General features: G+C 42.7%; 1 protein-coding gene across 2 annotated transcripts in view; it reads left to right on the top strand.

Moving 5' to 3' along the window:
- The window catches only part of skor2 (SKI family transcriptional corepressor 2), a 92,474-nt gene that overhangs the window by 44,893 nt on the left and 25,484 nt on the right, over window positions 1-22,097 (top strand). For both annotated transcript variants that reach the window (XM_047329656.1, XM_047329653.1), the window contains exon 3: window positions 21,287-21,566. The gene's annotated coding sequence lies outside the window, so the exon portion shown is untranslated. The remainder of the gene's footprint in view (window positions 1-21,286; window positions 21,567-22,097) is intronic.

Here is a 22,097-nt window from a genome sequence, read left to right as displayed (position 1 = left end):
TGCCCCATCCTGTCATCCCTGCTCTGTGTGTGTGTGTGTGTGTGTGTGTGTGTGTGTGTGTGTGTGTGTGTGTGTGTGTGTGTGTGTGTGTGTGTGTGTGTGTGTGTGTGTGTGTGTGTGTGTGTGTGTGTGTGTGTGTGTGTGTGTGTGTGTGTGTGTGTGTGTGTGTGTGTGTGTGTGTGTGTGTGTGTGTGTGTGTGTGTGTGCGCGCGCGCCTGTGTGTGTGTGTGTGTGTGTGCGCGCGCGCGCGCGCGCCTGCCTGTGTGCCTGTGTGTGCCTGTTAGCTTATGTTATGGAGATAAAATTGTAAAACGTATGATTAGCTCGTATGACAAGTTGAAATTATGCATCAAATTACCATATTAAATGTGTTTATGTACAACCGTTCATTCAGGTATTATTATTTAACTGTGTAAACAAAAATGCTCTTGAGATAATTGTGACTACATCATTCCTATTAACATGGGGAATACAATGAACATGTATGCTACATTGAATTTCTTTTTTAAAAAAATTAATTCACAATCTTTAAGCGTGGGCAAAGAAAACATGTATGTATCTAAGAAATGGTTCTTCATACCATTTGTCTAACTAACTATTCAACCAAGTTGCCACATTTAAAAGTAATAAATGAATAGATAAATCATTATCTACCCATCAGTATGTTTGAAAAGAGAAGATCAGCACAATTTGAAGCTCCAGTTAAAATATTTTTTTAGTTTTTAGCGCAAGCCTGTTCCTGAGCATCTTGTCTTCTTTTTAAACGTTCTGTGTTGTTGATCCAGCAATTATTTATTTAATGTGTTGTGAATGTGTTCTTCTCCCATGTCCTTTGGCTTTAACCCAGCAGTCAGTGGGAGTGTTTGGCTTCGTGCATGTATATATTTCCTTGTGTGTTTGGGTGGAGCAACAAAATCTGCCTGTGTGTGTGTGTGTGTGTGTGTGTGTGTGTGTGTGTGTGTGTGTGTGTGTGTGTGTGTGTGTGTGTGTGTGTGTGTGTGTGTGTGTGTGTGTGTGTGTGTGTGTGTGTGTGTGTGTGTGTGTGTGTCAGGGTAAATGATAGAGGAGGGCTGGATTGACCTCCTAATTACTGCAGCGGTGATGGGAGGAGAGGCTCGAGGCCAGAGGTTAATAGCTGGGTTGTCGGACAAGAGGGCTGAGCAGGGGAGAGGGGCGGGAGGGAGGGAGGAGAGGAGGCGGATGATCTGGATGTGGCGAGGAAGAGGAGAGTAGAAGATAAGAGAATGGAAGGATGGGCAAGCGCAGAAAAGGAGCAAATTGTGGGTGTAGATGGCTTCACCTGTAATGTAAACTTTAGAACAACTATTGTTTAACTTTGTTCTAAAATGTTTGAACTTCTGTTTATTCTCATGCTGCGTTTGAGACCATCTTGATCTAGGCCGTGTCACCAGAACAAACACTGTAGTTAACCAATCACAATTCATTTAAGACGAGTCCCCTGTAAAATAAAAAGCAACATTTCCTCTGTGTGCGTCTGGTACAGTTTGTCTGTGGCCTGGAGCGTCGAGAGGCGATTAGAGCGCCTGAAAAAGGGGGTTAGAAGACGGAGCGTCATCAGGAATATGGAACGGCTCACAGAGACGCACCAAGTGACACCGATAACCCAATTAAAACGAGCAAATGAGAATGCAAAAATACTGAATGGGAATTGGTTTGGGACCTCACTAATAATTTAAGTAAAACAAAAGTCATTCTGTCGCTGTACTGTGAGGTGTCAGATATGTTAAGATGCTGATTTGTGGATTTCTAACAATTAGTTTCGTCCCATGGTTCTACCTAAGCTGTTCTACAGGCCTGGGTGGAAACTGAGGTTGTTGAGTGCCTTGCTCAAGGGCTTAGTTTCACACATTGATGTGAGGAAATTCCCAAATCAAAAATATAGTCAAAAATTAAACAAAATCTGGGTGAAAATGCACAAATCTCTGACTGTTCACATTTTAACGAGGATAAATACGTTTTTTTTTGTGAAAACAAAATCAATTTAAACTTGCTCCCTCTTTAAAAAAAGAAAAAGATAAAAGCAGTACTTTTCAAAGTTTTGGTTCCATTAACAGTCACATTAATAACTTGATGTTTCTTGCTGATGCTGTTCTTCTTATCTGTATTTCATTTTTCATGTAAGTTACAAAAATATGTTAAAATAACAAATAAGTGTCAGTAAGATAAACAGTAAAAAAAAATCTCTGTCCCAATTCACGGAGAATAAAATTGGTCAAAACTAATTAAATCAGAATTTCAGGTTATTCAAAACAGTCTCTCCTCCCTAGGCGGGGTGCTCCAAAAACAGTTTATCTTTTTAAAACAACAAAAACAACAATTAAGTCTTGCCCCAGGACAAGCAGCTCGCAAGAGATAGCAGCGAACACAAGCAGCTCGCAAGAGATAGCAGCGAACACGTCGGTGACCCGCAACAGGAAATGAGGCCCCGTCGACTGGGAAGTGAAGTGAGAGTCTGATTGTAAACATTATGGAAACACTGATGGCGCTGTTACCGTTTGTAATTAATTACCCTGATTGATTCCGACTGCGGCTTTACTTTTGAGTGGCATTTCATCATGATGTTCTTTAGTTAATACCCCCACTCCCCGCTAATAAGGCAACAATTAAAACAGTCATTTGCATCTAACATTATACCCTCTATTAGCTAGCGAGGGGGAAAATGTAGCTGAAGGGGGCAGAGGTTGACACACACACATACACTGAGTCGCACGCATGTTTCCCTCTGCACTGGCCAGCTGATTTATGGGAAATGTGACTGCCAGTTCCATGACCCTGCGACGGTACTCCATGTCCGACCCTTGATACAGACACACTAACACTCTCACACACACTCTCTCTCTCTCTCTCTCACGCACACAAACACACAAAAGCAGGCGTCCAGCCATCACTCGTAGGAATATGAGTTGCCACGCCAAAGACGGGGGGAGGGGTCCATGGGCTGTCCTTGGGGCTGATTGGCTGAGAGTTGTCAAACGATCACGGCAGCAGCGGGCAGGGGGCCTCTCTCCCCCCCTAAAATCAATTTCAATCAACGTGGAGACGCAATATTATCAAATGTCAAGTCCACCGCGGCCCTCGGCCCCGTGCCGCAGCAAAAAATTATTCCTGACAGCCACTTGGCGACTTAATTAAGTGCAAAAAAACTGGGATGAGGAGGGAGGGGAGGAGTGAGGCGGTGGTGGGAAGGTGGAGGGATGGCTGAGGGGGGGATTAAGAGTCAAAATACCTCAATTGGTCAGTTGGTCTTTTTGTTTGGTTGACTGGTCATATTGACAAGGCCTCAGAATGATAGCCTCACAGGGGAGCGGTCAGAGAGGGGAGGAGGGAGAAAGGGGTGAAAGAGGGGAGGAATGATGTGTGTGTAGCGAAGGAGACATGGACAAGATGAGTGTAGGAGGAGGGGAAGAAAGAAAAAGTGTTAGAGAGGGCAGGTTTGTAGACGGAGTTATGGGTGGAGAGGCAGGATGTAGTGAGAGGAAGTGAAACCAAGACCAGGATGAAAGAGCAGGAAGAAAGTGTAGAGATGGATGGACGAAGGAAAGAGGAATAGAGGAGTAAGTGGTAGTTTATTGACATGGGTCTCCCTCCACGCACACACACCCACACACTCCCATTCACTCACTGGCTCTCTTGATATTAGAATGATTCCTTGGGAAATAAATCACATTTCGATTGGCTGGTAATTGCAGAGGATCGATCAACACGTTCTGCGCAGCTCTCCCTGGAATTTTCCTCCTTTGTCCAACACACACACACACACACGCACATCCACACAGTTTGTCGATGGGGACCTTTAGCCTCAAGGGAGGACTGATACCTGATTGGGTGAATCAGTAAACATGAGCCACTGATTGTTTCTATGCAGATTAATATGATGGGGGAGGTCGGTGGAATAAAAGAGAGATGGATGTAGAGATAGAAAGATAATGAGAGAGGACAGACAAGGGGAATAAAGGAAAGAAAGAGATAAATATATCCCCAAAAAATTGTTGCAGACTTATTAACTGTAATAAACTGAAATAAAAGATCAGCTCAAATATAACTACAATCGTAAATTTAATTGCCGTCTCAACTTTTGGAATCAGGTGAGATTATGCGAGTCGCAAAAAAAATGCCGGTCCGATCCATGAATAAGTAATTTTGATCAATTCCGCCATCAGTCAGCAGTTAGAGGTCCGTCTCCCCCGTGTTAAAGTATGATTTATAAATGGCTAGAGGTCGTTATGATGCTACAGGCGCTTTATCAGGCTAAATGAGAATGGCCTTTCTACTCATGTTCTCTGCATGACAGGGACAAGCAGGTTGTCAATACAGAAATGACCCTGCTGGAGGGCTGAAAACACACACACACAAACATGTGCACACATACCTCACGCCTGTTTGCACACATTCAATAACTGACGTAGAAACCTAAACAGCTGCAGGACCACGGACACAAACGCACACTCAAAAACAGAGAACACAAATAACCCACAAACAAAATGTAAACAAGCCTTCATATTGCACATGTCCATTGTTTTCATTCATAATTACCAAGACTCATATTTACATAAAAACTCTCAAACAGATGTGTGTATGCACTGAGGCGATGGATCGGTCAATACGCACATTGATCAGCTTTTGATTTACAGGAGCAGCAAGCATTGTAAATGTTGGCATGGATTTTTCTGTTTCCATAAAATACATGTACAATTTATTCACCTCTCATAGTCAAATCAATTTGATTGTGTGGCTGCAGAACAAATTCCTATCACATGAAAACATAAAAACGGACAGAGTTGTTATTCAAACACACTTGAATTGTGAAAGTTATTGTCAGGGGCTTTGGATTTATTTGCAGGGCTGGAAACAGCTGATTGACTTCACTTTGAGTACTTATCACAAATAGATGTAAGTCTTGATTATTGCGTTGTTGTTCCTGATGCACAAAATCTAAAGTTTGTTTTAATCTCTTTAATCTTTTAGTTTTTTTCTCTTAAATGTGACATTTATTTGTCTCTCTTCAAGAATATCTGGGGATGAAGGTATATTAAATTATGATGATGATCTCTACAAGTACCAAAAGATCTTGGGTGCTGTGAAGTTGTTGGGAAGTTAAAAAGACATGTAAGATACCCAGGAAGTCTGCAAGACCAAGTTTGAAGACTTGTCTCACACACACACACACACACACACACACACCTAAGGGTGCTTTGTGTAAATAAGCATGCCTGCACCCCTGTAGGGAGGTCAGAACACCCATTCATCTAGACCTGCCTTGGGTCATCATACACACACGCACACAGTCTCCCTCATTCACGCTCGCACAAAATCATTCTCCTCCTTTTTTGTGCTTCTCCTCAGATACACACACACACACACACCTATTGTGCCCTGCAGCCATCATTTAGTGGTTTGTGTTCAGAAAGTGTTTTGGATGTGTAACACTAGAGATGACACTGGAAGACAAAGGAAGACAGAACACTGTCCAGAGGTGTGTGTGTGTGTGTGTGTGTGTGTGTGTGTGTGTGTGTGTGTGTGTGTGTGTGTGTGTGTGTGTGTGTGTGTGTGTGTGTGTGTGTGTGTGTGTGTGTGTGTGTGTGTGTGTGTGTGTGTGTGTGTGTGTGTGTGGGCTACATTTTAGGGGCAAATGGAGACAACATGTCATGTCAGTTATGGACATAATTTGTGTTCCCAGTTGGGGGACAAGCAGATTTTGAGTTCATAGTTTTGCCAAGTAGTGATTATGGGTAATTCTCCAGCAAATGAATAAAAGTCTACAGTATGTATCGTCCCCCAAAGTGTGTAGCACTCTATTGATTTCAAACTACAGAGGTGGCAAACACCTGCAGAGTGCTGCTCATGCTGCTCACCACATACTGTCTTTGTCTGCTTCATCCCAACACACATACAGACACACACTGAATGCTAAACCAATCGCATTGCAATATCTCCTTCCAATATTTCAGGTCACTATAATGATGGTATATATTCATAGTGCAGACAGACATTTACATTGACAGTACACACACTGCACATGTGTACATACACAAATGCATAAATACACTCTTAAACATACATCAGTGAATTTTAACCACAACATAAAATAAGTATGTTGTGGTTATGGGGCATTAGCAGTTTTATTTACTATCCTGACCATCACTTAACAGCCCTTACTTTCTGTGTGTGTGTGTGTGTTTACTGTACACTCTATACGTGCATGTTTGTAGGCGTGTTAAAGCTTTTAGTGGGACAGAGACCAAGCAATTCCTCTTCTCTAACTGTCAGAGAGACCTCATCTCGTCTCTGATGGCTGCACTGTTGTGGTTCTGGCGATTACACACACGCAAAAACACACACACACACACACACACACACACACATACAGGAACATGCACACACACAGACACACACCTTTGAGAGTGCAGGTCCCTCCTGGTTTGCCCTTCCCCGGCACACAACCACCCCTCTGCCCTCACACTCCTTTTATGTTCTTAAATATTGATAAGTAGCTTTGCAACATTAATATCTTAGATGGCTTACAAGAACACTTAAATAAAATCTCACTCACTTAACCGCCCTCTTCCCCCCTCCTCCTCCTCCAGCCTCTCACTTGTTTTTCATTTGTGTAATGCATTTGTCTGTTTGGGAAGTGGTGGTGGGGTATGGGGGGTTAACAAGAGGATTAAAGGGAGTGTGTGTGTGTGTGTGTGTGTGTGTGTGTGTGTGTGTGTGTGTGTGTGTGTGTGTGTGTGTGTGTGTGTGTGTGTGTGTGTGTGTGTGTGTGTGTGTGTGTGTGTGTGTGTGTGTGTGTGTGTGTGTGTGTGTGTGTGTCATGTAAGTGGGTACTTTCTGGAAAATAATGAACTGACAAAATCATTTTTACCTCCATTTCATAAAAAAAAAAAATCTTAGCTCAAGAAAAATACTCACATGAAACATATCAGTTTCATGATTACACAGTTTTATAACAATGAATTTTCTTTCAGGCTTGGGAACAAATAATAAAGTTACAGCTTCTTGAATGGGGTTAAAACAAACCTTAAAGAGGAAGTTGCTTCTTCTATTAGAATTTACATTATGAAAAACCAGATTTTTACATATTCGGTTTGACTCTCACTTTTTTTCTTCCTAGTCCACACTCCAATAACAATATTTTTGTTTTATTTCAAGCAGAGGGTTTCATCAGTCTGTCTTAATAGAGAAGTTATATGAATAAATTGCAATTGTGAAAGTGTAGAAATGACGTAATGATGTAAAAAAAGAAAAGAAAAAAGAATAATACGCTTTCATCTAATCAACAGTTTCCCTGTCCATAATACTAAACAACTTCTGGTTCCTTTTGGAAAACTAAATCAGCCTTTCGCATTTGCCTCAGACCCATTTTGAGATATAGACAGACAATGAGTAAAAGAGAAGAGATCCGAGTGAGTGAATAGGCCGACAAAGAAATGAAGATGAGAAGATAAAGCAGAGGTTTGTTCACCTACAACCTGTGAGAGGAAACCAATGAAATCATAATGTAGCTAATTGAAGCTACAAAGGATGATGGTGACTTGTTAACACTAAACCTGTGTGTGTGTGTGTGTGTGTGTGTGTGTGTGTGTGTGTGTGTGTGTGTGTGTGTGTGTGTGTGTGTGTGTGTGTGTGTGTGTGTGTGTGTGTGTGTGTGTGTGTGTGTGTGTGTGCGTGCGTGCGTGCGTGCGTGCGTGCGTGCGTGCGTGCGTGCGTGCGTGCGTGCGTGCGTGCGTGCGTGCGTGCGTGTGTGTGTGGCTTGACATGCTTTAACCCCGCTGAGGTCCTGAGAGGCTGATAGAGAGTTTTAAAGGGATTAGAACAGGATTAGGGACCAACTGGGAGGGATTAGCCCCCTGTCTCTTACAGCCGCTCTCATAGCAGATATACCAGACCAACAATGTCATGTCCGTGACACACACACACACAAAGAGCTACACACACATACTTAGTGACCTCTGGACAGTGTTTTGTCTTCCAGTGTCATCTCCCAAACAAGTGTTACACATCCAAAGATGTTTTCTGGTGGGAGGGGGAAAAGTGAGTAAAAAAAAAAAAAGACAGAGAGAAGGATGGGAGACATTTGAAGGATGGAGTTTTACATCAGAAGTGATGCTGCGTTCACACCAAATGTGAAAATAGTGAAAATGTTTATTTGACATTACCCTTTAATTCTGTTCTACACAGATCAACGAGGACCTAAAGTTTTCAGGGTGCACATTTTGTTCAATCCTATTTTTTAACCTTCAGTAAACTTTTAAGTGCCGTGACTTCAAAGTCAAATCACTTTTCAACAGACCAAATGCTCCACAAATGCTCTAAAAACACTATCCACATTGTGTGAGAACACACACACACACACACACACAGACACACAGGCACTCTTGACTGCGTATTTACCCGAGCGCAGCCTCTTCCTTCAACAAGACAAATACTTGGTCCGGAGTGTTCGCCACCTGTGTGTGTGTCTGTGTGTGTGTGTTCGCGTGCACGTACTGCTTGTGTGTAGCAGGGCAGTTTTTCCGGAGGAAGCCAAATGGAGAAGAGTGATAGGCCAACGTACGGCGAGGTTCATCAAAGTCGAGGCGCACGACGGCCCTCATTTTTCATTGGCTGAGGGGTCCTGCGTACCTGCAACCTGCAGCAGCCGGCCCACCTGAGAAAGGGAGAGAGAGAGAGATGGCAAAAAGAACGAGAGGACGAGAGGGTGGAGAGTGGGAGACACTGGTGGTTGGGACAGTTTGAACGACAGCGTTCTCCCTTTTACATTTCACACCCGGACGCTCCTCGCACCGCCGGGGGGAGGAGGCAGGGAGGGGGTGTGGAGGAGGGATGTGGTGTGGGTTGTTTTGCTCAAGGGAGAAAGATGGGGAGATACATTCTGAAGATGTTATTATTATACGTTTACCTTGTTTTGGGCTCACGGGGGGAATAAAAAAAGACCCGGAAACACACACCCAAAGCAAGTGTGTATACACACAGAGCACACATACACACATATCTTCACACACCAATATGGACATGCAGTCAAACCCACTTTGTTCACTTCTGTATTTGGAAATCCAAAAGTTATATTCATGGAATCCATGTATTTTACGTATATTGGAAAAGATGCCCACATAACGTCTTTTTAAAAATATATTTAATAGGTGATTTGATACATGTCACATCCTCTCAGCTCTCAAACACCTGAAAAGACAAACAGTGTCATTTGACCTCTCACTTTGACTTTTTACTGTGCACCCATCGGCGTGACTGACGCTTGTCAGAGCTGGAGTTTTTCTCGATTGTCAGAACGACAACAACCAATCACGGTTTACCGCTCGGGACACACAACATGCAGTAACTAACTTTCATGCTAACGTGCCATGCTAGCTGTCCATGCAATGCCAAAGTGAAGTGTTATGGGAAAACTAAATACGATTCAGTATATATACATACCCCGAGTTTGTTTATTTCTTTTTTTTTTGTACAGGGTATTTAACTCGGGAATTGTCTACAAATAGAAAGTAAGTTAAACACCAAATGTACAATTATCCAGTGTGTCTATAAGAGTGTGTGTGTGTGTGTGTGTGTGTGTGTGTGTGTGTGTGTGTGTGTGTGTGTGTGTGTGTGTGTGTGTGTGTGTGTGTGTGTGTGTGTGTGTGTGTGTGTGTGTGTGTGTGTGTGTGTGTGTGTGTGTGTGTGTGTGTGTGTGTGTGTAAGTGTGTGTGTTCATACTTGTGGTGGGGGGTGTCACCTGCCGCAGGTTGAGGTCATCATAACCGTGTGATGTCCATCGTGCCTGTCAACACACGTTTGATTGTACACACGCCTCGCCATTGCCCCCGGCCAAAGAAACCCAGCGTCTGTCCGCTATAATACACGCTATACTGGACCCATCACTCAGCCACTGTCACATAGACACACACACACACACACGCAGGTAAAGGCACATATAAGTAGAAACAATGTGACAGAAACACATTCTCTCACACACGCATGGTCCAGCAGACACACACATCACTAACACACTCCCTCCTGCTGCTTGGGTTCAAGCATATACACTCTCGCTCACTTACAACAGACGGCTTACACTGGAAATGAAGCTAATCCATCAACTGGAACACGCACACACACACACACACGGCAGGCATCGTCACCTTCACAGCTCACCTACTATCATCGTGACATCCATGCCTGCTGGACATCCACACCTGCTGTAGCCGCTGTAATGAATTCATAAATGCACACAAACACTCAAGAGCGTGATGTGAACACCCACGCATGCATGTGAATTCATGCACATGTGCTGTGTGCAAAACCAAAGATATGAAAAACTGACTCTTTTTTTCTGCTTTACTTAAGTTGATAAGAAAAACAGAAGTGGAAGAGGTATTTAGATCTGGTTATTTAAGAAAACGTTAAAAATACACATTTACCAGTAAAAAGTCAAAAATTCTAACTTTGACTTAATGGATTGGTTTGGATTAATTTCAAGTCTGTCGTAATACAACATGCCCCTGTACCTTTTAAGATTCCTTCTCTCCATACTAGTTTTGAACTGAAGTAATCTTTTGAATTCCCGAAATACAGTCTACACAATCCACAGTAAGAGAACACATCCAGATATAAATGTTTGGTTTGTTTTTTAGTTTTCTGGGAAAAATGACAATAAATCTATATGCAACTGACTGGATGACAATCCCCACTTTATTTTTCCAACTCAGACACTTGAAGCCTTTGTGTTAGGCCGTGTATATTATGTACATACTTATTTTTTATACTTTATTTTTGTATTATTTTATTTATTGCCTATTCTTTTGTCGTTTTTTGTTGCCCCAACAAGAACATTTACCTGACGCAGGATCGATAAAGTTATTTTTTCCTTAGAATGAGGACTGTGTATGTTCATTTATTGTATTTAGATTATTATTTCCTCTACTCTTGTTGTTGTAGTCTGTCTTGAATACTGGCACAGAAGTATTTTCAGCAAAATATATGCGAATATCTAAAACTACTGATTATGGAGAACAGCCCCCTTCAAGCCGTCATATCATTATTCATATTTTATTTTAACTAGCTTATGATTAGTAGTGCTGCAATGAAATAGCTAATATCTACTTAAGCTGTTTGATCAATTCCATGAAGTAATAAGGACATTTCCCACTAAAATTAAATGAAAAGCAAATTTTTTGTTCACAGCTACAACAACAACAACAAGAAACCCCACCCACTGTTGTGACTGATGCAAAAATCAAAACCATAATTATCCCCCGAACCAACAACAAGAGCACAAAAGATTCCTCAGAGAACCTCTGGTGTGCACGTTTGACAAATGCTCGCCAGCAGCGCTGCGGTCTCGTCCGGCAGCTCGCTGAAGGCTACAGCGCCGTCGTTTCATGGCTCTGTTGTTACTGGGCTGTAAATTCAGCGGATGGCTCCTGTCTCTGCGTATTGATCCGCACCGTCACCTTGAACCTCGGTATTGACACATGGGGCGACGCTGAGCGGGGAAAAGCGGCAATTTACCGACCCTCAATTATGACATTCATAGATGATGTCACAACAGGGGCACGGGGCCTTTGAGACACACACAAACACACACACACACACACACACACACACACACTGTCCGCGGAGATATTGAATCCATTTGTTTGAGCTTCGTGCACACAAACACACACCAAGCAAAGACTTTCCGTCCTAAACAGCACTTAATGACAGCACTGTGTGCTTGTGTGCGATTTTGTGTGTGTCTGCGGACACATTGAATATCCCTAGGTGTGTGTGTGTGTTTGTGTAAGTGTGTGTGTGTGTGCGTATCACCTCTGACAGCCGATCTAATGTCTGCCGTCTCCTCATTCCCCAGACAGATGGTTCACTGGACCATGTCATTAGCAGAATACAGTTGGCCATTATAATGTCATATTCAATACCACATATTAATAGTACAATTGCACGAGAGCAAAACATTCTGTGTACTCCCTACACTGAAACCTTCAGCTCTGGATCCATCATCCTGTAAAGCCAGACATAACAATAAAAACTCTTGTAATTACTGTGCAACGGTCCGACGGAAACATTTTGAATGTCCTGCTTAAACCTTTACGTGGGTTTAATTTTCGCTAACAATAATACTGTAGCCTGGAGCTCAATCAGTCAGATTTGTGATCACAGTAATGTCTCTTTGGGGGAAACCTGATAAAGAAATTGTGGCCACTTCCTCGACAGCGGCCGAGCACAGGAGCTGTCCTTGAGCAATGAGCACCACTGCTCCGGCCCGGAGTCTGTGAATGTGTCTCTGGTGGTCTAGAAGTTTGTGGAAACTGTAACGCTGCTCATTATTAGATTTGTAATAACAGCCTCTGTGTGCTGAAAGTTGAAAATCAGTCACGATGTCTAATTGTGGCTGTAAACACCAAATTTTCAACAAATGCACTTCCTTTTCATGTGTTTGTACAGTATTGATTTTCAGCAAACAGGACTGTGTATCCTGTAGAATAAAGGTTAAACCCAATATTTATAATTAGTTTTTTGTTTTTGTTTTAGTTTTTTTTTTACACATTGACATTATTGACCAAAGGACAAAATGCAAATATAGAGGATACTAGCAAAAGTGGTCAAGAAGTTTGTCTAAATTACAGCTTCAATAGGCCTTTTGCCGCAAAATTAATCTACAACTAGGGTAATCAATGAATAAAACTTTATTTGTATAGCAAAAAATAGCTAATAAATGTTGATGATGAAATACTGCAAAACTGATTTTAAAAGACAATGACAACAATAAGATCAAATTGAATACTTTGAAAATATTTTCATTTTAAATGTTACATACCAATCACTCACTGTTTTCCAGCTGCTCAAATATTCTGTCGACCATGTTACATCATTGTAAACAGAATAATTTTGACCTGGTCACCTTGAGAATTTTTCATGAAATTGTGTTTTAGTTAATTTCTTTGAGACATTGTTTGTTCTAGTTATTGAGATGATAACTGTTTATGTGATATTATAACTAATTCCTAGTTGCAACTGTAGTGCAAATAAAAATGTCATGGGTTTAGATATTCCATGAAGAAAATACATTTCTATATTATGTAGGCTCACATACAAAGATTCAAATTTTTAATTGCAGCCCATCCACACACTTCCAAATGTCCAAAAAGAGCCAAATGGTTTTTGAGGCAATCCGCTCGCTGCTAAATAATTATGATCTTTCAACGACCCAACTTTGGGTCCTGACCTTCACATGAAGTACGCTGCTATATTGCATTACAAATGGATTTCGAATTGAAGCCATATCAGATGTCACATATCTGATTCAGTAAGTAGTGGCCAGGGGCCGCCCAGCCATCGTTAATACTGTATTCACAATCCATTGATGAGATCATGAAAAACTCTTTGTGCGTGCGTGTTTGCCCTCCCAAGACTCACCCCTACACATGTACGAATGACACGAACAAATACACACACATATGTGCACACACACACACACACACACACACCCACCCTCCCCGGGGTCTGAGTGCTCTCAGTGTTGACCGCTGAGGATGTGGGTCAGAACAAGAGGGCAAAGAAAGAGAGGCTCTTAACGGCCCACACAGATGGGTCATAGTAACGCGCACACTCTGGGAGGTCAGGGTTCACCTGGAGGAGCTCTGGTCACCATCCATCCATCAGTTTTATTACCGAGCCGTGTCACAACAGAGAGCGGATGGAGAGACGCGAGACGGAAAGCGATCGCTGAATTTGAAGCGGGGGGCAGACGATAAGAGACTCTTCAGAAAGTGAAAAAAAAAAAATAAGTCGAAGAAAATAGAAATCAAGACAGTAGAGTAGATACACTTCCTACGTGAACTTTATTTCCTGTATCTGAAAAACACAAAACAACTCAGATGTGCTGCATGTATTTATACATGTCTGAGTGACTTCATGCATCATGTGTACTTTAAAATGAGGTCTCTCTATCTCTCTCTCTACATGTCTGTCGCCCCTTATTTCCCCAGAGTTTTCCCGTGGGACTAGGGCGGCTACTTTGTCCTGTCACTTCTCCGCTGCTCTCACCTGTCCAATAATGACAGTTTAATTTGCCAGCCAATTACACCTGAGCAGTATTTAAATGAGCCAATCAGGACATCGTCTTGACAGAATGACTAGTCGCTCCAGTTAGATCTCGTACGCAGAGGTCGATTCACTCCCCGACACTGTGTGTGGGCCTCGGTTTATACAGGAGTAGTTTATTCTACACAAGCAGTAGAGTATGTTCACTTAACAGCATTGAAAACATTTGAAATAAAGGAGATGAATCTGTAATAAAAAAACAAAGACTCTGGACCGAGTCAGCAAATTTAGAATAGAAAATGTCAAACAGCGAAACAAGACGAGGCGAAACGAGATGAAACAAAAGGACGAGAGATTGACGGGGGGGATTCTAATCTCCTTTTGCCCCGTGTGTAAATAATGTTTAAGCATCTTATCCTGCTCATTAATGTAATGGGGGCGACTTTACTGAAACACTTTGTTCATACAGTAAGCTTCTTGGAGCCTCAGATGTATTTGTAAAAGCCTTTGTGTGTGTGTGTGTGTGTGTGTGTGTGTGTGTGTGTGTGTGTGTGTGTGTGTGTGTGTGTGTGTGTGTGTGTGTGTGTACATGTGTGTGTGTGTGTGGGGGGGAACTGATTGGGCTTTTCTATTTTAAGAAGTGTACATATTTGCACATCAGATTATAATGATCTTAAAGTGTAATTTACAATGTGATGTAGGTTTGTATGATGTATGTTTGTATGTACTTAGAATACAAGAGAAGTCTAGAGAGGTGTGTGTGTGTGTGTGTGTGTGTGTGTGTGTGTGTGTGTGTGTGTGTGTGTGTGTGTGTGTGTGTGTGTGTGTGTGTGTGTGTGTGTGTGTGTGTGTGTGTGTGTGTGTGTGTGTGTGTGTGTGTGTGTGTGTGTGTGTGTGTGTGTGTGTGTGTGTGCGCGCGCGCGCGTGTGTGCGCCTACTCCTTGATTAAATGGCCCCCTTCGAGGTCCCCTCCAATAAGCTACCTCCTGTAACTGTGCTTTTTAATACCAAGCGATGGTAAGTAAAAATAACCTGAGTCGAATATCTTCTGATTAAATACATCTTTTACAGTGTGGCTTTAACCTGCTGTGCTGCTTTAAGCTGTTCCCCTCCCGAACACACACACACACACACACACAACCACAAATATTCACAAATACTATCCATGCCTATACGCATCAGTAGCCGCCACCATATACTTATAATCACCGCGGCATAACCATACTTAGAAATATTAAATGTAGCTGGAAGGCTTTTCTTTTAAATATGTGACCTGACCTGCAAGGCTTTTATTTTGCACCCCCAGAAATATTACTCTGCTTGATGAGTGTTTAACAACCTGGAATGATGGAGTTCTGCCGTGCAGTCAAACAGAGACAAGACAAAAAAAAACTGTTAGAGTAATGACTCTCTGTAGATTAGAGCGAACGCAAGGCGCAAACGCTGCCACAGTTGCACATTTAATTGCCGCCGGGACCAGGAGTTAGGCTCTTACATACAGGAGGGTCTGATAATGTAGCAGGTTGAGCCACTAGCCTCTGTTGCCCTTTATGATGCAGTATGCGGATTGATCAAACATACTTCAATGTGCAGATAGATAAGGATGAAAAGTGATGGAAAAGAGGTAAAAACAAATAAGATTATGAAAATGTGAAAACAAACGAAAGAGACAGAGGGGAAATCAGGTGGCTTGTGTTTTATCTGTTTGTTAATTATTTCTCTTGTTCATTTCCTTTTGTATTTAGATGCTTACTTGATACTGTTCATCTGAGACTCAATAAAAAAAATGAATAAGAAGGAGGATGGAGTAAAGTGGAAGGAATCTCGAGGAAAAAGAGAAGAGGAGGATGTATAATTGGAGAGGTGGAGAGAAGATGAAAGAATGGCGAGGAGTGAAATCAGTTTGGGGATAAGGAGAGAGCTTGCTGGGTAAGATTTGACTCGTATCAAATTGCAGGTTAAAGACAGAACAAGGAAAACACACATTGATATTTCATAACGACATCTGGACACCTGAGTCAGGGGCTGCTGCACATAAAAGCATGCACACACACACACATGGAGCAAAGCATGCTGGTCTTTCCCAAAAGCGAGTGGAACCCCACTGTGCAACTGACAACATCCTCCATTAACTCCATCACACACACACATATACATACATGCACATGTCCCTCTTTATGTCACAGACACGCACACACACAAAGAGAGAGGATGAGGAGACGATATGAGATGAAAGTCAAGAATACGGGAGCATAGAGGAGAGAATGAAGGACAAGATGAGAGAAGATTAAGGGCAATAGGGAAAATATAGGAAGGAGGGGAAACGAGGAAAGCAAGGGAGAAGAAAGGGAAGAGGGGAATGAGATGCAAAGGAAAAGTGATATGTAAAGAAGAGAGGAAGCAGGTCAAAGGAAAACCAATGCAGGGGAGATAAGGGAAAGGAGGAGTTGAAAAAGAAATAGGGTAAAAGAGGAAAGGAAAAGAGTGATGAAGGGAAGGGATGGAAAGGAGACCAGATGAAGAGAAGGAAAGGAAAGGGGATGTGGAGAGGAGAGGAAAAAATAACAGGAGAGGGAACAAGGTAAATTAGAGGAGACGAAAGGAAAGTGGGAGAAGGAAACAAGACGGAAGGCAAGAGGAAATGAGAAATTGAGAGGTGAGGTAAAGAAAGAGGATAAGATGAAAGGAGAGGAGGGTAGGGTAGGAAATGAGACCAAAACAGCAACAAGAAAAGAGGTGTAGAGGAAGAATCATACGACATGAGGAAATGAAAGGTGCAGGAAAATATAACGTGAGTGAAAGTGGAAAGAAAAGCAGGAGACGAAGACTGCAGCCAAGACGAGGGAACGCATCGAACGACTCCTCTTTTGTTTGTGCTCCATCTGTGTCGGCGTGATTGCAAACAAAACGAGCATCGGCAGCTCCGTTAGTTAGTTAGTTAGCAGGGGAATCAGTGAGTACTTAGGCCCCAATTATCCACTAAATCTGCCTCTCTCTAAATGAGATTATTGCCACACACAGACGCTGTGGCTCCCATTGGGTTCCATTAACTTTGATTACTCCTCATTATTTACTTACAGCTCTGCCACTGTTATTGCTTTCTTTCATTCACGCACGCACGCACACACACACACACACACAGGCGGAAGAAAAAGAGAGGCGGGGGCCGACGCACACAGAGTTATGTACAAACACGTGCACATAAAGATGGAGGAAGGTGCACTCGACAAAAGAATAAAGTGCAAACGGTAAAGGGTGCATTTGTTTAGATGAGCTCAAATGGAAAAAAACCAAAAGGGAATATGGGTACAAAGCAAAGGCTGCAGAGAAAAGACAAGAAGAAAGATGGAGAGAGTAGAGCGTGTGTGTGTTTGTGAGGCCTTTTCAGAGGAATAGCATCAAACGACGGAATAGAGGAAGTGAAAAAAGAAGCTTTAGAGTCATCATGGAGGGAAAAAGTGGAATAAGAAGGGAAAGAGGAGAAAACATACATAAAGAGACAAATTTGATACAAATCACCTCGTAGAACAATTACGGTATTTCTAATTTTATTGAAATACTTGAAGCCACCGAAGTTTATGCTCTGACGATGGTGGTGCGACTGGCAGGTAGAAGCGGTGTGGCATCATTACGGCGCTGCAGGACGTCTTCGGGATGTGCACGAGTCGTTAAGGGAACCCACTGTTTGCCACCGGTTTCCCACCGAGAGCGAACGCTGGGTTGTTTTAATCATTGTAATTATAGCCACTAACGTCAGAGTGTCTACTACACTCAGATATTGCACGACAGGTCCTCCGAATTAAAACATCCAATCCGTTAGCTATACCGCTTATCCTTCGAGGGATGTGGGAGCCAATCCCAGCTGACACAGGGAAAACATGTAAACTCCATCGTGGAAGCATTTTGTGATCCGAGGGATGACATAATCTGCCTGTGCTTTCGAAAAAACCATTACAAAACACTGTACAACACATTTTTATGACGTGTCCCATGTTCAAGCACAACCTTTTTTGTTGACCCAGCCATCTAAACACACTGTACACAAGTGAGTGGTGAACATAGAGGAACATTTGGCAGTGTCAGAGCCAGATCTTAGGGATTGGACTGGAGACCATTTAAGAGCTGATGCCTAGATATAGGCTACTGTATGCCATCATCGACATACAAACATAAAAGCAAAATAATATTTTAGTGTAGCGCTTGTTTCGATCAGGAAACTTTCGTTTGAGTTGTGTTTACTGACCAACAACCTATTCTTTTGATGATGTTGCTGGTAAGAGAAGAACGAGAAGATATGATCAGATTGAATTATATATAATCTAATATAAGTTATCTTTATATCATAATTACAACAAAGCTCTTTCAAATTATTTGTTTTCTTGGATAAACGTTTTATTTAGTAAATCGTTTTTTACAATTTATCTTATATCAATACCAGGCAGATTAAGTTAGGGCACTACATAAATCAAGTGGAGTGTAGAAGGAAATTCTTAGAGAGGCAGTGAGGATCACAGTCGACCCCTGAGCAAACATTTCATACTCAGTTTTTTGTTTTGTTTGGATGAGGGAAGTAACACTTGTTTTTAAAGAGGCCCCTCACTACATGAGAACTGCTACTGCCCTCAAACCTTTTGCTGCGGAGACAAAAGATTTTGTTTGTTTAGGGACTTGAGAGCCGTTCGGTTCGCGTTTTGGGGCCGTGCCCAGTGCCCACAGCACACACACACACACACACACACACACACACATGCGCACACACACCACTTTAATGCCACACTCTTTGAGCTCTGAGCTGCCACACAGGCCAAATCACCAAGACTCAAGTGTGTGTGTGTGTGTGTGTGTGTGTGTGTGTGGAAATGTATTTTGGCGTAGTTGTGTGTGTGTGTGTCTGAAGCCTATTACCACATCAGCACCAAGAGATCACAGCTGTTTCGCCTCCAAACTTTCACAGCAAAAAAAGAGCAAAAACTATAGAGAAATTCAGGAGAGGGGGGGGGGAGCAGGAGGAGAAAGAACTCAGCTCTAAGGCCTAATTTCACTGACATTGTCCCTCACCTAATTGCAAAAGTCCCTCCATCCCTCCTTCCCTCCCTGCCGTGCGGCTCTGTGGCGCTCCGAGGTAAAAAAGAAGTCGGGTTCTAATTTCATTTTGGTTTGTCTTAGGACAAGTCGTAGATGTTTAATTCTATCCCAATTTCATGTAATCAGGCGAAAGACTCCCCTAGAGGGAGGGCAACGCAGGCCAGGGCCAGACGTGTGCTATTTGCAAATGTAATTGGTCCACCTTTATTCTGCCCTACCTGGTGTTCAGGCCGTCTTTTCTCTTTCCTCTCGCTTAGCCTCCATTATCTTCACATCCTCCTTTCTCCTCTCCTCCAGTGGAACCAGATTCTTTTCACCACACCTCCTTCCTTTCCTCCATCCCGTCCCCTCCCCTCTAGGCGAAGCTAAGCGCGGTTGTTATTGTGATTTCATATTTTCTTCTCATCCCTGCCTCTGCAGCCTCTGGACATTGACTACAAAATCCATTATCATTTGTATATTTTAATTATGCAAATGAGGATAGCTCAGCTGGCCTGTTGGAGGCTGCAGGGGAGAAAGCGGGAACTCCATTGCGGGTGATTACAATTCATCCGCTCGTCTCGCTTTAATTGTAACAAGCTAATTACCTTGTTTCCATTTAGTTTGAACAATGCCAAAAAAGAAAAGGGAACAGTGATAGCCTCGGCTAACGCACAGTGGTGGAGCTAGCTGACAGGGATGGAGAGGGGAGGGAGGAGGGAAGAGTGGAAGAAAGCAATGATGAAAGAAGGGGGGGAAAAGTAATATAAGACTTCACAGCTGTGTGAAGTCACCGCGGCAAACACAGTTAACAATACCAGTGAGGGTTAAACTGTGCACTGTAAATAATAATATAATAATAACTACACGGGGAGCGACAACAAAGTGGCCTTTATGTTACTGCTTGTACCACAGGGCCTGCATCAGATGTTGTGTAACGTTAATGTGGAAAAGGGCTTATGTGAACTTTGGTTACCTTACTGAGTCACTGCAAGGGGGGGCTGGCTGATTATATGAAATAGAATTCATTAGATAGATGAAGACGTATGCAAAATGCTAACTGCAGTAGCTGTTATAAGTCACGACTGTCCCATTAACTGTAGTTACACTATTATGTCCGCCTGCTGCAGTTTAGAGAACTGCTGTGACTCAGAACGACTCGGTGGCTCCGGACATCTCATAGCAACCCATAATCTATTTACCATAACCAGTACTTTTAAAATATGCAGTGACAGCCTTGCAAGTGGCGCAGTATCAAAATGATTGACGTAGAAACAATGACAAGGGTCTTCATCTTATAAATGTGGTTCATCTATAATATAGATGCCCCCCCCCCCCCCCGACTAGTACTTGGGCTGCTGATGAAAAAGAGGATCAAGAGCCCTTCTTAGTTTCTGCGGTTCAAGCCGAGATGAAAAAGTGGAGTTTCCCCAGTTGACACAAAGAGAAACCCTACAGAAAAACGTCTCAGAACTATCCTCCCCAAAAAATAGAACAAAGACCGGCCATCTGTAGGCTTATGGTGCATAACGGAGGCTTATCGTCTGCTTGGATTGCTGTACTTGAGACCATGGTTGTGTTTTCTGCCAGAGGTGTTCAGCTTCGTGTTCACTCCGTTCAGAGGTTTCTCACTGAAATGAGTCCAGGGCTTCTGGGGATCAAGACCAGGCCTCAGCTGAGCAAGATCTCATTATCTCTCCCTCACAAAGACCGATGCGCGCACACACACACACACACACACACACATATATAATATATATATACACACACACAATATATATTCAGTCGTGCACACACTTCGGCATGACACAACGAGCAGCATGTCACAACGAGGGACCCTGTATGTATGTCACTTCACTTGGTGAAGTAGGTAACAAGTTCAAATGAAATGTGTATTTTGCTATGGAAGCTCAAAAGGACAAAAATGTGTTCCCGCTTTCTTTTGTCTGTTTCACTTTAGGCCTTTGTTGTGTTTTGTTCTTACCTTCACACACACACACACACATATCCACATACATATATACCTTGCAAACAAACCTGTACATCTATACCCACTTAACCACAAAATACCAGCAGTCGTTTCTCCCGCCAGCAGTCCACTTGCACATTGTACACACAAAGTAATGTACTCACGTATACTCAAAATATTCACCGTCTCTTACAGGCTGATTGGCGTGCTTCTCCTGCCAGCTCCCACCTTCTCCATGCCCACCTACTTGCGGTGCCATCAGGGAGAGACTTGAAAGGTATTTGAAACTGTCTTCCTTAATCATTTCCCGGATCCCGCAGGACGCGCCGCGTGACGTGACAACAGAGGAAGGACGGACAAGGGGAGGAGGAGAAAGTGATGTTATACGTCAATCTTCTCCAAGGGTTCAGGAGGAACGCCCAGTGACACAGATGGAAGGAGTGACAGACTCGAGACCATCCCTCATGGAGCATTGGTAGGAACAAAAAAGGGCTGGATTTTTCTGTAGGGTTTCTTAAAAGTGGGTGTAAATAAGTGGCTTTTTAAGAGTTTGCATAACGGAGCCACATGAATCGGTAAAATTCCCCAAGACCAGAAAAATCCAAGACAAAAACAAACCAATTCTAACTCCAGCTTTATTCCCTTTGCGAGAGATGTAAACTGGGTCACGGGCCTCGTACTGCCATCACCTCCATCCTCTCTGAATCTATAATCCAAGACTGCTCAGTATACCACCTCCTGCTTTATCCTCTCTCTTGGAACATTTTGGCCAAACATTCAAATTAAGTAACTTTAGCCTCACCCTGTGAGCCGCTGTAATGATAACCTACTAGTATTTAGTTTTGAGATGTCTCTGGCCAGTAGTTACTGAAGTTGGAGACATCCAGCCAAATGTCTCTGTCCATGGTGCTGAAATACAAAACTCAAAGCATTGGCACAACAAACTAAGACCCTTATTTATATGTTTGAGATCGAACGTTTGTGGCGTTTGAACTACAATACTACT

This window comes from Scophthalmus maximus, chromosome 20 (genome assembly GCF_022379125.1).
Source record: "Scophthalmus maximus strain ysfricsl-2021 chromosome 20, ASM2237912v1, whole genome shotgun sequence".
NCBI classification, from domain to species: domain Eukaryota; kingdom Metazoa; phylum Chordata; class Actinopteri; order Pleuronectiformes; family Scophthalmidae; genus Scophthalmus; species Scophthalmus maximus.
This window is presented reverse-complemented; position numbering and strand designations above follow the sequence as displayed.